This window comes from Perognathus longimembris, chromosome 2 (assembly GCF_023159225.1).
Source record: "Perognathus longimembris pacificus isolate PPM17 chromosome 2, ASM2315922v1, whole genome shotgun sequence".
NCBI classification, from domain to species: Eukaryota; Metazoa; Chordata; class Mammalia; order Rodentia; family Heteromyidae; genus Perognathus; species Perognathus longimembris.
In genome coordinates this window covers 117,326,003-117,344,623 of record NC_063162.1, presented here as the reverse complement: position 1 = coordinate 117,344,623, position 18,621 = coordinate 117,326,003, and the positions used below count along the sequence as shown (strand labels likewise).

General features: G+C 36.6%; 1 protein-coding gene across 1 annotated transcript in view; it reads left to right on the top strand.

The window, feature by feature from the left end:
• The first annotated feature begins 911 nt into the window (after positions 1 to 911).
• Calcr (calcitonin receptor) overlaps positions 912 to 18,621 on the top strand; it is a 95,003-nt gene continuing 77,293 nt past the window's right edge. The window contains exons 1-2 of the mRNA XM_048340037.1: positions 912 to 964; positions 1,160 to 1,333. The gene's annotated coding sequence lies outside the window, so the exon portion shown is untranslated. The remainder of the gene's footprint in view (positions 965 to 1,159; positions 1,334 to 18,621) is intronic.

Here is an 18,621-nt window from a genome sequence, read left to right as displayed (position 1 = left end):
CAGCCTGGAATCAGATTGTCCCGGGCTCCTGCTGGCATGGAGAGCTTTCGAGGGGGCTGAGGCACACCCCAGCTCCCCGGCTTCGCCAGTCATCCCCACTGCTTTCACCCCGGGGCAGTGCCAAATGTAGAGGGCACTCAACTCCATCCGACCAACCTGCGTCCTAGGCGCGCACAGCCGCCCAACTCCGGACGCCCCCCCTAGGTCTTGTCAGACTCCCCAAGACAAGGTCTCTTTTCTCATCTCAGCCTCTGAATTCCTATTTCTGCACCCCGACTCTTCACTAGCGTCACACCTGACGCCCTAACCCCACTTGCACGACCCCACTACGGACCCTGTCTCCATAGACTCCCTGTGCTGTGCTCTGAGCGACCGCTCTTGGTGCTAGGGTGACACTGTCTCTGGGGGTAGGATTCTGTGGGAAACTCACCTCCCTCCGGAATTTGGGCCCTCCGGAAAGGGTACAAGGCTCCCCGAAAGCTGCCTTCAGAAGACAGGTTATCAATCTCTTAGCCCAGTCGGTCGCCCCCCCCCACTCCCCCCCTCACCTCACCCCAAGACTCCCTACTCAAGATCTAACTCGGGTCTTTCTCTTGCTTTACGTGTTTATGGTGCTCTAGGGTCCCCGGTACTCGTGGGGTGGACCCCCAGCCTGCACTTGATTGAGGCAGCCGCCGCCAGCGCAGCCCCTCTAAGCGGGCCGGGGCGAGGGGGGTGGAGGGACTGGGAGGAGGCGCGCGGAGCTCTCGGCCCGCCCCTCCCTCTCCCGGGTCTGGAGGGGCTGACGTGGGAAGGAGGGTCTGGGAGGGGCCGGCTCGCCTCCATTCAGCCGCACCTCCTGTGCAGCCCGCGGAGGAGGGGGGCGGGGGGCGGGGCGCGCGCGCGGGCGAGGATGAGGACTTAAGTCGGGAGAAGTTTGCGCAGAGCTTCAGCAGCGGGGCGAGCGAGGGCAGGCTCCGCGAAGGTGCCTTCTTCACTTTGGGGAGATGGATGGAAGATAGCCTGAGAAGGGGACACTTAGCTCCTTAGCTTCTCGAGCCCACCACAGGGTTTTGAACCCATCACTGAAGGCAGAATTAAAAGTACCGGGAAATCAAGAGGGGAGGGAAGGGGAGCAAGTGCCTAAGACTAACCGCAGTTTGTTTTCCTGTCAAACTAGGAAAGCCAGCCGTCCAGATCTGCCGGGTGGGCTGCGCTCCGGTTGGCTGATCTCCCTGGGCTAGAGAGGTGCGAAAGTCCGCACCCTCGCCCCCCGGAGACAAGAGCTGAAGCTTGAGTCTCCAGGGCCACCACCTGCGAATGCCCTTGGCTTGCACTGAGCTGTGTCCACCTGGCCGGTGAGAGAATTCCTGGTAAGCCAAGTCTGGGAATGCGCGGGACTTAAAGCTTTGGGAGGGTCCCAGGGATGCTGAAGTGGAGAGATGCTAATTGCTCTTTGCTTTTTGATTGCAAAAGTGCGGTTTGATTGAAATATTAGTGGTTTTCATTAGGGTCTGATGGGTCTTTTTACCCTCAAGTTAAAAAAAAAAAAGATGATGTCCTAAGAAGATGTTATAACTTAGTCTCTCCTTGAAGAATTCTGATTTTTTGTAAGCATGCTAATATCATTTTCTCCCTCTCTCAAAAGTTTTAGTCTCTAATTTTATTGGGGCAATTATGGGGTTTAAAGTTGTTCAGTTTCCTCAAAAGGTGTTAATAAAGTACCAAATAGGTAACCTCGGCATCTATAAGATGAATGATGTTGTTGTGGATATTGGAAATGAGTACGGTAGTGAACGGCGTTGCCTGTTTAGTCATGTTTTACAAAGAATTATTTTCCAACAATCATTTATGCATAGCAGCCATTCTTCACACCTATTAGGAAAAATATGTTGTGTGCATAGTTTCCAAAAGACTCTTTTTCATGATGTTCTTCCCAAGCCTGGGTGAAAGACATTAAGTAAACCTCCAAAAAGGATTAATTTCTCTTCCCCAAACATTGTTTATTTCTGGAGGTCCAAGGATATCAATCAAAACCTTAAAAACTGGATCCGATTTGTATCCTATCGAGCCAGCTGTATTTACCTAATTTCAAAAAAAAAAAGTTCTATCTGGAAGCTTTCTGATGTTCTATGGTTCATATAAGGCCAGAGGGTATGATCTGCTGCAGACTGGGCATTTGTGGTTATTTGTTGAAATTATGGGCACCTGAAAGTGAAATGTTCAAAATAAACCAAAGTTTTACCATATAGTTCCCGAAATCATTCTTGCAATAGCCAACGGCCCAAATTTGAGGGTATACTAACTCATCACAGAGAAAAAAATAGTTTATATGTGTAGACAGATTGGCTTACAAAGTCATGCTTTTAGTGCTGTGGGATTTGTAAAACATGATTTTTTAAAAAATATTTTGTTAACTTACTATGTGTTCAGTAATTAAATAACTCAACTTTGGGAAGATGATGTTGCTAGCTTTAAATACTAATATTATGAGAGGAACTAGGATATAAATTAGGGGGAAAATCTTTGTAATTTAAGTCAGAGTATTCTCAATGGACACTTGTTTCTACTCAATATTTTAAGAGCCCTAACATCCCTCAGCCCGAATCTATTTTGATTAAACAACGCCTCTAACCTCTAGTTAATTTAAAGAACTGAAGAGGCAAGAATAAGATTTATTCAAATTGTAAATGTTCTAAGATTTTTTTTTTACCACATTGACACATTGAGTATGATAAACGAATTTCTTATTATAGCTGTTTCACAAAATATATGTAATTTTTGAATTTTGTTATTTCATAACACTCAGAGCTGAAGATTTAGTTGATATAAATATTGCTTCTGCCCCCCCCTCCTCCTTTTTTCTTTTAGGTTTTGGAACTCTGATAAGGAAATGGTAAATAGTTGAATGTAGGCTTTGCTTTAGTCAAAGAAAGGGAGCCAAATATTAGTATAGTTGTGCCGTGGCAACTCTGTACTTAATGAATCTTTCAGACTTTTTTCTATATTAACATGAATGAAAATATTGTGGGTTTTTTTAAGGTTAAAGTGAAATGGGAATAGGGAATGGTGGTATTTTCAATGATAAACTATACCAGTATTTGCAACTTGAATTGAAATTTTTCTAAAAAATACAAAAACAGCCAATCCTACCCAAATGAATAAAATTGGAATATTTGGGGAGGGGGTTTACATTTAATGGATTTCTTTAGGTGACTGCAGTATACAGCTAGGATGGAGAACTTCTGTTGGGATGTTTTGATAGAGTCTGTTAATGCTGAAGGGTCTTGGTGAATATAAATGCCGTTTGTTGTATTGCCAGTCTAATCTTCAGACCTGAGCCCGTTAATGTTGGAGGGTCTTGAAAACAAAGGCTGTTTGATCTTTTGCCAGGCTAATATTTTCTTCACATATATGTGTGCATATACATATATAAATAAATTGATGTGTAAATTGATTTCTTAATTAAAATAGAGAAGTTTTATTTTTAGATGTTAGATGTTTAAGCCATAACAGCTTCTTTAAAAACTTATTTTTTCCAAGAAAACAAACTAATGAATTTGAAGCTTATCTGGTCATCCAGAAAAAATGCTTTACTAAATGAATCCTAGCTTTTAGAGATTAAAAAAAATAATACTTTATGAAACACAGAATTTGATCTCCTCATAAGACTTACATGATGGAGATTTTTAAAACAGGAGATAAGGAAGAGACCAGGAAGAAATCATTCTCTTCAGCATTATCAATTATCTTTCAGAGCATTGGTTCTAATATTTCACAAAAATTAGATCTTTCAAAACTCAAAATAGGCATATGTGCCTATAATCATTCTGATTTTACATTTGAGGAAACTGAGGACCCAGTAGATTAGTGAATTTGCTCAAAAAGATAATATATGCATATACATACATACATATATATGTTGACGTCCATGTTCTACATTTTTAAGTTAAAAGCAGCATTTATTTCAAAGCATTCTAGTGTAAAAACAAAGATTCTGGAATAACTCTACTTTGATCCAGATCCATTGCTTTCCAGCTGTGTGATTTGGACAAAGTAATTTAACCTTTTCTGCTTTAATTTCCTGGGTAAAATGAGGATTTATTTTTCTTTTATTGAGGATTAAGTGAGTTAAAATTTGTAAAGCATATGGGCTAGGTGTCTGGTACATAGTAGGTTCTATGTAAGTGTTTTATATTGTTATTTATTCAGAATGACTTAATTTTTATTCTTTATTATATACTAATCATTGTACTAAGCTTGATAATGCATAAACAACTATATCATATCCCTGTCCTAAATGATTTTGTTGTATCCGGTAGAAAATGACAAACAGATAAACAGGATGGTTATTCCACTCAGGTATGAGATTTTCTTCCATTTCAATTGTAATTAAAAGCATGATTTTGTATGACAACTACATGTTTTAAAAAAAAATATTATCTTCCAGATCTCCACACAATGGTTGTTATAAACTCAAATGAAATGTTTTGTGTTTTCACAATGGCATTACAGTAGTGTTTTCAATTTTTATCAAAACACAAATTATAATATGGCTCAGGCTTCTACTTATGAGATTAGAAAATGATAATATGGACAGTTTTTCAGTCTCCAATTTTAATTTTTAAAGTAAATGGTAAAGATAGTAAAGAATAGTAAAGAAGAACCAGCAGAAAATCAGACTATGCTCCTAAAGAATTCTAAGTGCAATTTACTTGACTCGGCTTTCCAAAAACAAAGTTGCCTTCTTGGAATATTTTTGTTGATTTGGTCTTTAAAGAAAAATAGTTTTTAGAGAAGGAAGAGATCAAGGAGCGCAGGCAAAAGTCTTCGACACGGCATTTGCTCTCCGAGACACATCCAATCCAGGCCTGCCCTGCATCCTACATCGTAGCTATTGCTCCTAGGCTGTCACATACCCACAGGGCACCTGGAAATGCCTGAGACATAAGACTCTGCTCGTTCTCATGAAAGTATCTCTTTTTAAAATAAGCCACATTAATTAGGATCATTTGCCCCAACATAACACAGATGTCCTAAACTGAAGAAATTAATTCTTAAAGAAATAATGATATAGAATATTGCCCAATGCAATATTTTTTTTTCTGTTTTCATGATCAGTATTTAACTATTTCAGGGCACTGAAATTTCTTTTGGCCAATGCTTTTGTTTTCCCTCTTAAGAAGTCTCGCAGCTACTTCCAATTTTCCTGGTGGATGTTATATTTTTCATCCTTACTGGTTCAGTATCACACCTTTCTACTTTAAGCTTTGATTACCATTATCAAACTACTTAAATATTGTTCTAATGTTCAGTCACATTCAGTCCCTGCGTGCTAACTTCAGCATTATACAACATGGTCAGCCTTGTTTTCTAAGCTTCAGTTTTATCATCATATATTCATGGTCATTCATGGCTGTTCAGGGACTTAGATCCCCTCTTTGGTTTGATTTTTAAGACAGTTCATGACATAATCCCATTTTTATCTTTCCTATCTATGACAGGCAGAAAATCTGAGCAGCTTCCCTGATTCCAATTTTGGAGCTATAGCAATGCTAGCAAATTGACCAAAGATTTGGAGTCCATCCTTCACTTTCAACCCTGTGTCCTTGCCTGTCAACCTTTACATTCTGTTTATTGCCTCAAATCTGAAGTGTGGATGTGAGTGCATGTGCGTGCACTTCAGCCCTTTTACATCAGTTCAGGTTAATGAGCTGCTTTACTTTTAATTTTATTTCTTCTCACATTCCTAACTGAGACCCCACCTTTAATTTGTCCAATGATTCTGAGTACATCATTTCAAATCCTTCAAAATATATCTCTCATCACACCAACAAATTTCCATCCACATCACTTTACTCATATTTTAAAACTAAAAAAAAAAATCTTAGTGAAGTGGAATTATGTCCTAACCAGAGAATATTATGACAAATTATAAACCTTGGCTCCATGAAGACTGCAAACCAGCAATTATGCACTCAATTTGGTGCATATTGCACTAGAGAGATTCCATGGGTGCTGTCTCAGTGAGGAGGAATTGCTCCTCAGGAACGCTTTCTAGGGAGATGACCCTAGAGAAGGACATGATTCAGCATTGAAATGACTAAGCCTAATCACCTGATTGAAGCCAGGAAGATGTGGTTTGGGAAATGCAGGTATTTTGATTGCCCATCAGGGCTTACAGGACACAGATCGGCATAAAGAGGCTTTGCACACTTGTCGTACAAAAGAGATTACATTTTATCCTAAAGACAATACAAGCCCTGGAAGGGCTGATATAGAGGACAGGAACGATCTCTTTTTTCCTCCTCTGGTAGATCACTGTGGTGTAAAAAATAAGAGGAATATTAGATTGGAAGTAGGCTGAATGTAAATTAATGGGAAGCCAGAGTCTTATTGCAGTAATGGAGGGAGAAACAATTAGGGCCACTTTGCTGGGGGCTAGAAATGGAAATATAATAGGAGGAATTTTAAAACATAATGTTTAAAGGATTTGATGAACAATGGACACTAGAGCTGAGATGAATGTCCAATTGTAGGATGAATTCCAGATTTATTTTGCAGATAACGGGAGCACTATGATGCCTCTTACCAAGTCTGAACAAGGAATATTCTGGAGAGAGATGATAAAGAGTTGCATTTAGAGAAAAACATACATTTAGTTTATGCACTTGGTGGTATTCAGTATAGATATATACAGAAATTTGAATGTTACAAGAGAAATACTAAAAGTATAAATTTGGGTAGCATAAATATATCTCGAAAGCAGACAGCAGTATAGAAACAGGGCCTATCACTATGGAGAAGTAAAAGAAAGAAAAAGGAGAGAAAAAAAGAACAAATTAATAACCAAAGATTTAAAAGAAATGAAAACTTATGGCACAGAACTATAGGAAGCACAACTTTTTAAAAGAAAAATTGAACATGAGCATGCAGAAAGAACAGGAATGGTATTTTAAGGCTAGCAATAAAAGGGAGATAAAGAGAAAGGGAGTTTATGCAAACTGGAGAATACAGGCAAGCACCTCTGCAGATGGTAGCCAGTACATCTGGTGGGCTGAGAAAGAATAAATGCAACAGGGCTTAACTCAGCAGTGGCTAAGTGTGAATTGAAAGCGAAGTGGGACATGAGGCAAGGAAGACACTGATTGTACCCAATAATTTCAGTCAGTTTGTGTTGCACCTCTTTCTTTATCTCCTGTTGCTCAAAGTGCATATGGTCTCCTAAAGCTTAAGTTAAATGTGGCTTCTTTCTTTTAGTGTTTTCTTAATAACCAGTGACCTCCTCCAACAAGATGGAATATTACATCCTGATTTCAGATATCTTCACTGACATGAATATGAATATCTCTGTGTTCATAGACTATGTATATTATTATACAAAGTAATATTGGAATTCCAATAAATGGAAGAAACAGGGTTTTTTTTAAAAAAAGAATATGTATATTATATTTACCCTATGCATTCTTCTCTTTTGTCATTCATTCACTTAAATCAACTCTCTTAATCCCTTTATTATCACAGTATATTGGGATAAAAAGTATGAGTTTCATAAACTCCAGCCCTCAAGCATACTCAAGAAATCCTAGCATTTCATCATAAACAAAATATTTCCTAGATCTTATGTCCTCAGAAATTGCCCAGACTATTTCAGGCCAAAATACTAGATTAAACTGTTTTATAGCTGTCTTCTAGAGCCTGATTTTCCTTTTGTATTATAGGTATCTGACCTCTTTTTCTTATTTTCTAGCTTACAAACCAGAGATTTACCCATTTGTGCTGTCTTCCCAGTATACACGAGAGACTTCCTATTCTCTTACTGGAATTAGCTAAAGTTTACCTAAATTTGACTATAATTATGATGACTACTTTTTTCTAAAGTGATTTTTAGAACATTAAGGCTTATCAATCAAGGTATCAATCACCTTTTTTTTCCTCAAAAACATTCAAATATTTCTCATCAAAATTTCTGTAAATCAGTAATCCATTTATAGCCTGGAGCTGATGGCTTATGCCTATAATACTAGCTATTCAGGTCCAGAATATCATGGTTTAAGGCCAGCCTGGACAGAAAAATCTGTGAGACACCATCTCTAAAATAAGCACTAGCCTGACGATGTCACTCAAGTAGTAGGACACTAACAAAGCAAGGCGAAGCCCCGAGTTCAAACATTAGTGCCACCAAAAATAAATGAATAAAACATTAATAATTCATATATTTTGAATCTTTATTATATACATTCTTCTACTTCAGGTTTTGATTATTTCAATCTAAGGGACTGCTGTTGTATTTATTTTTCTGTTTTTTGCATTTTATTATTATTATTATTATTATTATTATTATTATTATTACTGCTATGTGGTTATATAAAGGAATTACAGTTCTGTAAGTCAAGTTATGAATACAATGCTTCTTGATCAACATCACCCCTTCTTTTGTTCCCCATACTGCCCCCCCTCAATTTATATTTTTTTACATAATGTACATGTAATATAATGACCATAAATTTGTTCTCCCTTCCTCCCTCCAGTCCTACTACTATAGTTAAATGGTATCTGACCATGACTTGAAGTCTTTTGTTGTAGAGTATTGTCTTGTATGACCATGGAATTAATTGCTCTTTCTGTGGTTATTTCAACCATTGGCAGGTTGGATCTCTACCCCCCTGGGCTGCAGGTATCTGTGACTATACCTATAGCAAAATTCTATCTTTTTGTAATTGCCTGCATTGTCTAAGTCTACCTATATTAAGATCATATTTCTGATAACTAAGGACATACGCAATAAAAACAGCAATAAAAATGTGAAATATGATCTAGTTCTAGAATTTCAATTTTTCATTGTCTATACAAATCAACCTATAAGTATCTCATTAAGTATTTTTTTAAAATTATGAACAGTGGCAAACAAATATGAAAACTATATTTAACTGTATTTAATGAAAAATGAAAACTATATTTATCCTTCCTTAGATCTGAAATGTAATGATGTTTTTCCCTACAACCATAATAAGAAAAATCTCTTTCATAATAAATAATAATAATTTTAAAGCTTGGTCATTTGAAATACCCTCTCTATGGTGATTTTTATAAAGTCAATTCAGGCAACAAGTGATAATGGAAAGGCAAATTGAACTGCTCCTAAATTTAGATTTTAAATTGACTTGACTCATTCATTAATTAACCCAACTTACAGTACCATTGTGTTTTTTTTTTCTAGTCATAAGTGTCACAGGTAGAATTCTGGCAAATATAAGAATGCCTTACAGAAAAACACCAGTGTTTATTAACATTGAGCTGAAGTCTCTTTAGCTCAAAATTCAAGGAAGTTCATAGCACAGAGCACACATAATGCAAATCGTGTTAGCAATGTCTTTCCTGGACCTACTACAGAGCTAAAGGGTTAGGACAATATTAGAACACTTTTTCATTCCTAACATCATGTAGATTGCAAAGATGGCATTAAGACCAAACCCCAGCAAGCTGAATGATCATTGCTTAGGGGCCAATTTAGGAAAAGATAAGAATGTATTGGGTTGCTTCTTCTTCCTTTCAACATGAAAATAATTTTACTGTATCCCATGAGGAAAGCATATATTCTTACAAATTAGATGTATTACTTTAACAAATAAAAGGTCAACAAGAAATTTGGCTTTTCTTCTTAGCTACTAAAATATTAATATCTGGGCCTATTTGAGAAGTAGAAGCTTGATGTTAACAAATATCAAAATTAGAAGTTATGACCTCATTGAACCACACCTTAATTTCTTTAAAAAAAAAAAGCTAGCAGTCATACCTTTGAGAGGATGTCACATATTTTCTTGGTAATTAATATTTTACATTTATTAACAATTAAGAGTTCACTGCTTTCATTAACGAGAAAAACAAAGTAGAGACTTTACAATTTCTCACACACAAAAAAGTGATGTTTCTGCTTTGAGAATTCCAGCCTTCGGACTTCATGTCCAGTGTCCTCACTAAAAAAAGCCTACAAAGTTGAAGTCATATACACTTACCTCCCCCACCCGCAACACACATACATTTGTATCACTGCAATTGTACATTAGTTAAGGAGAGTAAGGCACATGAAAAAGAGTGTTCCTGGACTATACTGTATAAAATCAGAGCTTGTCACTGGCATTTTTCTCCCTTCTACTTTGTACAGGCCCTGCAGCTCATGTAATATTCCTGAAGAAGATTGCCTTTCCTAAGGAAAAGTCCCTTGAATCTTTCCTCAATTTATACTAAATCCCCCTTTGAAGCTCTGCTAAACCTAATCAGTTACTTCCTTTACCCCATTCTCTTGCTTTCTACACAGAGTTAAGCAAACTTTGGCTCTTTTCAAGAAAAAGAACCGCATTATAAATGGCAATGATCTACTTCTTTATCAATGTATATTGGATCCTTATTCCCCAATTTATACTAAAGGAAATAAAAGGTTTACTAGCCAATATTTGTAAGGTAGTATCTTTGTTCTATGCAAAGCAATCTGAAAGATGGTGGGGGTGCTTGTCATTATAACTAAAGTGTGCAAGATAGATTCTGAGAAATTAATTAAAGGTGCTAGGACTAACTGGATTGAAATCTGAATAGAATCAAGCACAAAACATCAATCAATGCCTATATCTAAGGAAAATAGTCATCAATTTTTAAAGAAAAATGTTTTCAAAACATTCAAGAAACCATGGATTAAACAGATTTATTGAAATACCTCGATAATAATGACAATGGTAATAATGATTATCATAACACTTACATAGCACTTACTATGAGCCAGTAATGTTCAATGCCTTTTGTAGATTTTAACATATTTAATTTTTACAATAGCCCATGGTAAGTACTATAAACATTGTCTTTTACACAAGAAGAAACTGAAGCACAGAGAGGTAAGTAACCCAGGGAAGAACACAGCCAATGCACATGGATTTGGAAACCAAACCACGGAGGGCTGGCACTGAGATGTAAGTAAAACAGAAGAAGAACTTGCTCAGAATGAGTTTATGACAGCCAAAGTTCTATTACTCTAATGTAAATGTCTTTCACTTTTGCATTTTGTGTCTTTGAATAGCAGATCCATGGATTTCACTCTTTATTTTTTTATTAGAAAATGAATTCAGTAGAGATTCTCTTTATTGATACTAAATATTCACCTGTACCACTGTCCTGGATATAGTACTGCATGCCACATTGTGGTTTCCAGAAAGGAAAAATTGTGCTTTTCCAAGTTGATCATCTCATTCATAAAAAACACATTCAGCGGCAAAGCACTTCATCTATAAATCAAATGAAGATATAGTTTCTCTTAAAAATGGCAAACCACTACTTTTAACAGAACATGGCTGTAAATAAATTTCAAAACTGATCCAGGTAAATAATATGCATGTAAGGAAACATCACAATGAAACACCCTTGAACAACTAGTAGATACTAACAATAAAGAAAATTTCAAAGGACATAAAAAGAAAGTTAGTCAGAAACTCATGATCTGTCTGGTTTTCGTAGTGTAACCAGGGTCCCAAAATGGCAAGTCAAAATACACTGACTTTTAATTAGTCTAAAAATGGATAAGTTTCCTACTCACTCACTTGGAAATGATAAACTTTCCAAGATCTATTTTGGAGCATGGCAACTCTTTTCCATGTTCTCCAAATGGTCTCATTTCCCTATATGATGACGGCTGGTACTTTGTGTACTTGTACAACAGGAAGGGGGAGGGCTGTTCCATATCCAGGCTACTCAGTCTTTCATAAGTGACTTTTGTTTAACATCTCTTTTAAAATTGTTTATCATATCTAAAGTTATTTTCTAGTATTAGTTGTAGTTCTCATTTGCTGTCCTTAAATGTTTCATACATTCCATTGTGTAACATGTTTCACCTAAAATGTTTCCCCTTCTCCTGCTATAGGCTCAGTTTAAAAGCAGTAAAAGCAAAACAGAACCTTGAAATACTGCTTTACATTAAGCTATCAATTTTCCCAGGAATGAGGGAAAGGAGAACACATCAATGAGAAGCTAAGAATATTACAATGCATCTTACTGCATCACTGTCTAGCATCTTCCAACTCACCACACATCACCTCATATTGAGTAAAAGAAAGGGTTGGGTTCCAGAACATATGCACAATGGTAACCGGTGGGCCCTATACCTTGAAGATAATGGCACCTTTGGGTGACCCCCTGAATTAGTTGTTTAGCCACATGGACACTTAGAAATATTAAGTGAAATGGAAGAAAAACTAGAAATGTCTTTCTTAATCACTTTTCCTTTCCTCTTCACAATATTTACAAACAGAGATCCAGAATGGATAACATATGCCATTATTGGGCTTCAGATGTAAGCCAAACAAGGTACAAGCTGGCATTATCTCATTTAGGTTACACACACACCTGAAAGTGAGGTATCATCTTTTAGTTGCTAAAACAATAATAAGAATCAAAGGGGCTGAGAATATGGCCTAGGGGTATAGTGCTTGCCTCATATATATGAAGTCCTGAGTTCTATTCCTCAGCACCACAAATATAGAAAAAGCTAGAAGCAGTGGTGTGAGTAAAGTGATAGAGTGCTGCCTTAAGCAAAAAGAAGCCAGGGACAGTGCTCAGGCCCTTGAGTTCAAGCCCCAGGACTGGCAAAAAAAAAAACTCAAAGTAACTATAATGTCAATATATTAGTCCTAAGTTAATTTTAAACTATTTTATTAAGGATTTGTCATGAAAGTTTTGGGGCAAATTACCTCACTTAATTCTTGCAACAATCACAGGCATTATTATTACACCCATTGTACCTCCAGTGAATGGCAGAGCTTGCTATATGAGGAAAGATGAGTAGAAGGAGAGGCAGAATTTAAACCTAAACAGCCTAACCATACAATCTTTGGTTCACCAACTAGAGGCAGAGCATGCATTCTCACTCACATCTATTTATTGCTCAGACTATGATTTTTTAGAATCCTATCAAGCATTTATTTCTAAAGGGTCATTCTCAAATGTGGACTAATAAGCCATGATGACCGACAGGGTTTCACTGTCTAGAAGCAAAATAGATACCAAAGACAATATGATGAGCTATTAAGTGTGCTCGCTTATATGATTGCCTTTTGCTCTGGGCATATATTCTTCCCATCCTGGAAGAAAAATATCCTTTCCTTTTATCTAATGATAAAGATAATAGATGATAATCCTTTCTTTAAAAATATTTTATTATAAATAAATTATAACTTTGGCAACCCTATGCCCTTTGCCTTGTATTGGGGAAAATGGGGAAGTTTGTTCACAAACTGTAAACATGTAAACTTTTCTAAACAAGTGGAGGTAGTGTTATGAAGGTTGGTATCCAAAGCACACTCCACAGGTATGCCTAATATTCAAGCCTCATGACAGTGAACGCTTCCTCCAGTTTATCAGCAATTTCAGAGAAGGCAGGTTATAGTTGGCAAAGAAAGATATTCTTGCCTATGTGTACATTATTTTAAAGAATAGCATGCTCCACATGCAAGATACCTGCTTCCTTAGCTGAGAGCAAAGTGCTTTCCCCTGTGGTGTCACATTTGAGCCACCTTCACCACTTTGCAAGGTAGTGTCACTGCCTCAGTGAGAATATATTAAGGTGGCCTTGGGTGGCCTTGATTTCCTGTAAGAAAATAATTTGTCTTCATTCCAAACTATTATTTCATGGGTTTAAAATAAGATAGAGAAAGGGTCAAGCATGATACAAGGTATACAGAAGTAAAAAACTGATATCCATTTTGAAGTCTTCTTTTTCCTTTTTCCTTTTCCTTCTCATTTGTGCTTTTGTTTGTTGTCTTGCCCTGTGCATGCCAGACAAGTGTTTGCTGTGCTCAAGCTACGTGCTCACCCAGCCCTTGTATTTATTTTTTATTTTTTAGAAATACTGTGATTCTTATTCTATAGATGAGAAAACTACAACTCAAATTTAAAACATAAGCTCAATCAATTCATCTAGGTAAGTGTTGGAGGTACGGCTTAACCCAATTCTAACCTACCTATAGGAATCACAAGCCTTTTTACAATGCCCAGCATAGGAAGCCTTTGGAAGTCCCACTAATGTAAATTTGTCCCCAGAATTCTACAGACAATGTCTTAGATGCACTTACCCATGTACACCCACGGCTATGTGGGTACATGGGTTATTATTGCCCTCCAGATATGTGCCAAGTTGTAAATAAACCTTTATTATTTCATTTAGGTAGGAAACTTCTCATTATGAAAATCAGATGCAATGTGAACTGATTTGTGGTATACATCAAATCAATAAGAGTTACATTAAAATATTCACAAATAAGCCAGGAACTGGAGGCTCATGCATGTAATCCTAGCTACTCAGGAGGCTGAGATCTGAGGATCAAGTATCAAAGCCAGCATGGGCAAGAAAGTCAGTGAGACTTTTATCTCCAATTAACCACCAGAGAACTGGAAGTGGAGCTGTGGATCAAAGTGGTAGAGTGCTATATATGACAAAAAAAAGCTGAGGGACAGCTGCCAGGTCCTGAGTTCAAGCACCATGATGGATAATAATAACACTCACAATCACAAATAAGAATGAAAATTGTAAAGGACTAACAGGTGATAAAAGAACTGAGCTCCTGGAGTAGCTGGGAGTTATTAGTTTAATGACAAGACAACATATGAAGGAGATCCAATAATATTTTTATACTTCATGGAACAAATAAACTTCATTATGTGATATATGCCTATGAACAGATGTGTTTCTCCCCAATTGTAGATACTATGTTATTTGTTTCTTTATGTTTTGTTTTGTTTTTTAGTTTTGGTTAAGTTACCTGAAGTGTAACTTTTCTCTAAGGTATCTCATAACTTTAATTTTAAATAGGATATTAGAAAAAGTGGACACTGATTCTTTAGTCAAAAGTTTTATCTTTATCCTAACCCTTCACAATAAAAGGTTTCTGTCATTTTAAAGAGAAAGCAGAAGTATGCCATAGTTCAGTTCTCAGAAGGAAAAAATAAGGAGGGAAAACGAATTCCTTTTCCTTTCTTTCTCAGGCTTACTTTTTTCTTTTAAGGTAGCACATTCTTTAGTATTCCTGCTTCTTGTTTGGAGTTCATCAGAAATCTGGAATTTAAACAGCTGTTTCAAATGTATATAGACATGTTTATATACTGAGCTTACCCTGTGTTGTGAGGATGAATATCTAGAACTTAAAGAATTTAAAAGTTATGAAGTTGCATATCTTTCTGTCATTAAGGGTGCTGATTTGCTTCAGGGAAATGGTCACATGCTATGTCAGCCACCAGACAGGGAAACTCATAAGGCTAAATCTCAAAAGGGAAGTTCAGAGACAGAAACACCAGTGAGAAGCAGGAGAGAGCTAGTGGGAGAGAGTTTGAGACTCTCATTTGCTGCACCTATTAATGAAAATGGCTTTAAAATACTTATTGTCCAAAGACAAATATTTCACCAAAGTTAACTTTGCTCTACTAAAAATAATAAGCAGAAATATTTTTTAAAAATGTTCAAATACCTGAGTGTCTTGCCTGCACCTCCTCTCTACCATTAAAAGTGGAGAGCAGAGACACATTTATCTTTGAGCTGGTAGGTTTATTTCAAGTAGTGGAAACATTTTAGATGGAATTATAGACTTAATCTTATAACATAAATAAATCAGTTTGCTAATCCACAAAAGGACAAAAGCCTTAACATATACCCAAGAGAGTTTATTCTTAATAGGCAAACTATAGATACTATAGAAATTAATAGAAAGTATTTGAAAGAGATCATGGGCACTCGTCAGTTGTGTCTTAAGGGTGGGAATACTAACGTTTTGGTTCATGAATATCCAGTGAGGAAGATCTATCTGGTCTGAGTGTGTCACTCTTCGTAAAATAGAGGTGCTGTAGAGACCTGTTAATCAATTACCAATATTTTTGAGAGGTTTAGGATTGAGAAAAGGTGTTACTACATAGCCTAGGCTACCAGCAAACTCACAATCCAGCCTCAGTCTTATGAGTGCTGGACCGGTGAGTGCACACCAATCTTAAATTATAAACTGCTGCTAGATCTTTCAAATTGTCTGATTTTTTTAAACCTGCCAGCTTATCCCAAAACAACTCTGTCCTTTACTACACTAAGACAGTAATTCTTAAGTTTTTATCTACAACAGAATCACCTGGAGAACCTTGTCAAATCACAGACCATGGGCCCCAACCCAACATGACTGATGGGAGTTCAAAGTGTGACAAAATAATTTCTAGTAACTATTAAGTTTCCAGGTGGTCTTGATGCTATTGGTCAAGCTATGAAGCTCACAAATGCTTCCTGAGTAGCTCTTTCAACACTCTCCTCCCGTCCATCCTTTCAGTAACTCAAGGGGTTTCAGTTTGTCCTCTCCTGCTCCTTGCTATTTAGTCTTTCTTTGGGCCCCATTTCCCCAGAAAACTCCAAAGTCAGCCAAGCACAGTAATAATGTAATGAATTTTGTGTGGTGCACACCTGATATCACTGCCCACATCTCTAAAATTTTCTTTCCCTCCAATGATTCTAGTGTTTTCTTACCAATATTTCCATTTTCATATCAGCAAAAGCTGAATGAACAAAAGAAGTTGCTTTTCTTCCTTGATTCTATTCCAGTTAAATGCCTATTACTATGGTAAAAAATAACCTATCTCTATTTGAAAGACTATCAAGAACAGCACAAGAACTTGCCTTTTCCCTTCAACATCTCTGCCAAGTTTTTTGAGGAATACATAGAAGAAAAATAAAGTTCTTTATACTCAAATATTCATTCTTATAGCTCTCTAAAGAAGGAAGTCCAGGAAATTGCTATTTTTCTCCCTAAAACAAATAGAAGCACAAATAATGTCCTATAAAATAGTATTTAAGGCCAAACATTGCTGAATCATACCCATAATCCTAGCTACTCAGGAGGCTGAGACCTAAAGACCACAGTTTAAAGCCAGCCCAGGCAGGAAAGTTCATGATACTATTATCTCCAATTAAGCATTAAAAATTCCAGAAGTGAGGCTGTGTCTGAAGTGATAGAACATTAGCTTTGAGCGAGAACCTAGGGGACAGTGCCAAGGCCCTGTGTTCAAACCCTAAGACCAGCACACACACACACACACACACACACACACACACACACACACACAGTATTAAACAAAAACACTGCCAAACCATAGTATACAACAAAAACTAAAGAAGCCCACAATATGACTGCTTGTAAAACTACTACTTCTGGCAAAATAATTATATTGAGGGCAAGAACTGGCTTATTACTTACTAAAAAATAGACATGAAACAATAGCTACAAGCATGTATTTTAATTTTTGTTATTTTCTCTAATCATGATCAATATCAACAGTTGATACAGAAAAGTGTAGGTATGAAGACTGTGGTATGTAAGTTTCTAATTCAAATCACATACCTGTTGAATGCCAAGTTTGTGCTAATTGATGTTTTAGGCAATGGGAGACATAAATCGGAGAAATAAGGTCACACTTCCCTGGAACTTTTTAAATGCAGAAGAAAATCCATAAGCAAATAAGGCAATATATAAATGTATAAAAATAACACTAAAAGATTAGATGTGAGAGTGACATTATTGATAATTAAAAATATACCATAGTGGAGTGCTGGTGGCTCACACCTGTAATCCTAGCTATTCAGGAGGCTGAAGTCTGAGGATCATGGTTCAAAGCCAGCCCTGGTAGGAGAGAGTTCATGCTTAACTTTAATTAACCACTAGAAAACCAGAAGTGGTACTGAGGCTCAAATGATCAAACACCAGCCTTGAGCTGAAGAGCTCAGGAACAGTACCCAGGCCCAGAGTTCAAGCCCCACAACAGACAAAAAAATCTATATCTATCTCTATATCTATATCTATCTATCTATGTATCATAAAGCTGAGACTAAAATATCAACAGTACAGATGCTGAAAAGAATAATAAATTCAATATAGCAGAATGAGCAGTCTAGAAACACACTGGAAATTAATAAGGGATAATACTGGCATTTAAAAACAGTGGCAAAATGTCAGAAAATTCAAAATGATATCTACCTTCCATTATATTCAGGAACAAAACTGAGGGACAAGAAAGAATATGAAATGTGTTTATTATTATAATCTGTTTTATAATTCTAAACCTAATGCAAAAAATGAGAAAGATTTGACTATCCCTTAATGTAAGTTTTCCATATGATGGTAGTCTCTTAAAAATGAAAAGCATCAGCAACAGGATAAATGCATTGGCAACACATAATATTTACTGCAGTCATATTCTGTCTCAAACACTATTTCAGAAGCTTATGATCATTACTTTTAAGGCTCAAGGATAAAAAAGCTATCACTTGCATTAGCTCGATTTAGCTTTTGTATAACCTATACATAAAACACCAATTAGGCCTAAGTAGATATATTATCTTTACTAGTCAATTTTTCATTTTTTGAAACAGAAAACAATCAAGTACATGATTTTACTTTTTTCATTCTGTGCATTTGTGGTGCAAGCATCAGAGACTATAGGTAACATGATAAAAATTATCTAGCAAGAAAGAGGCAAGATCGAGATTTACATTTAGACCTCCCTGGCTCTAATAAAGAGTGCCTATAAAATTCCAAAGGAAAAATCAGAAGAAAAAGAACCCAACTTTTTAAATGGGAAAAA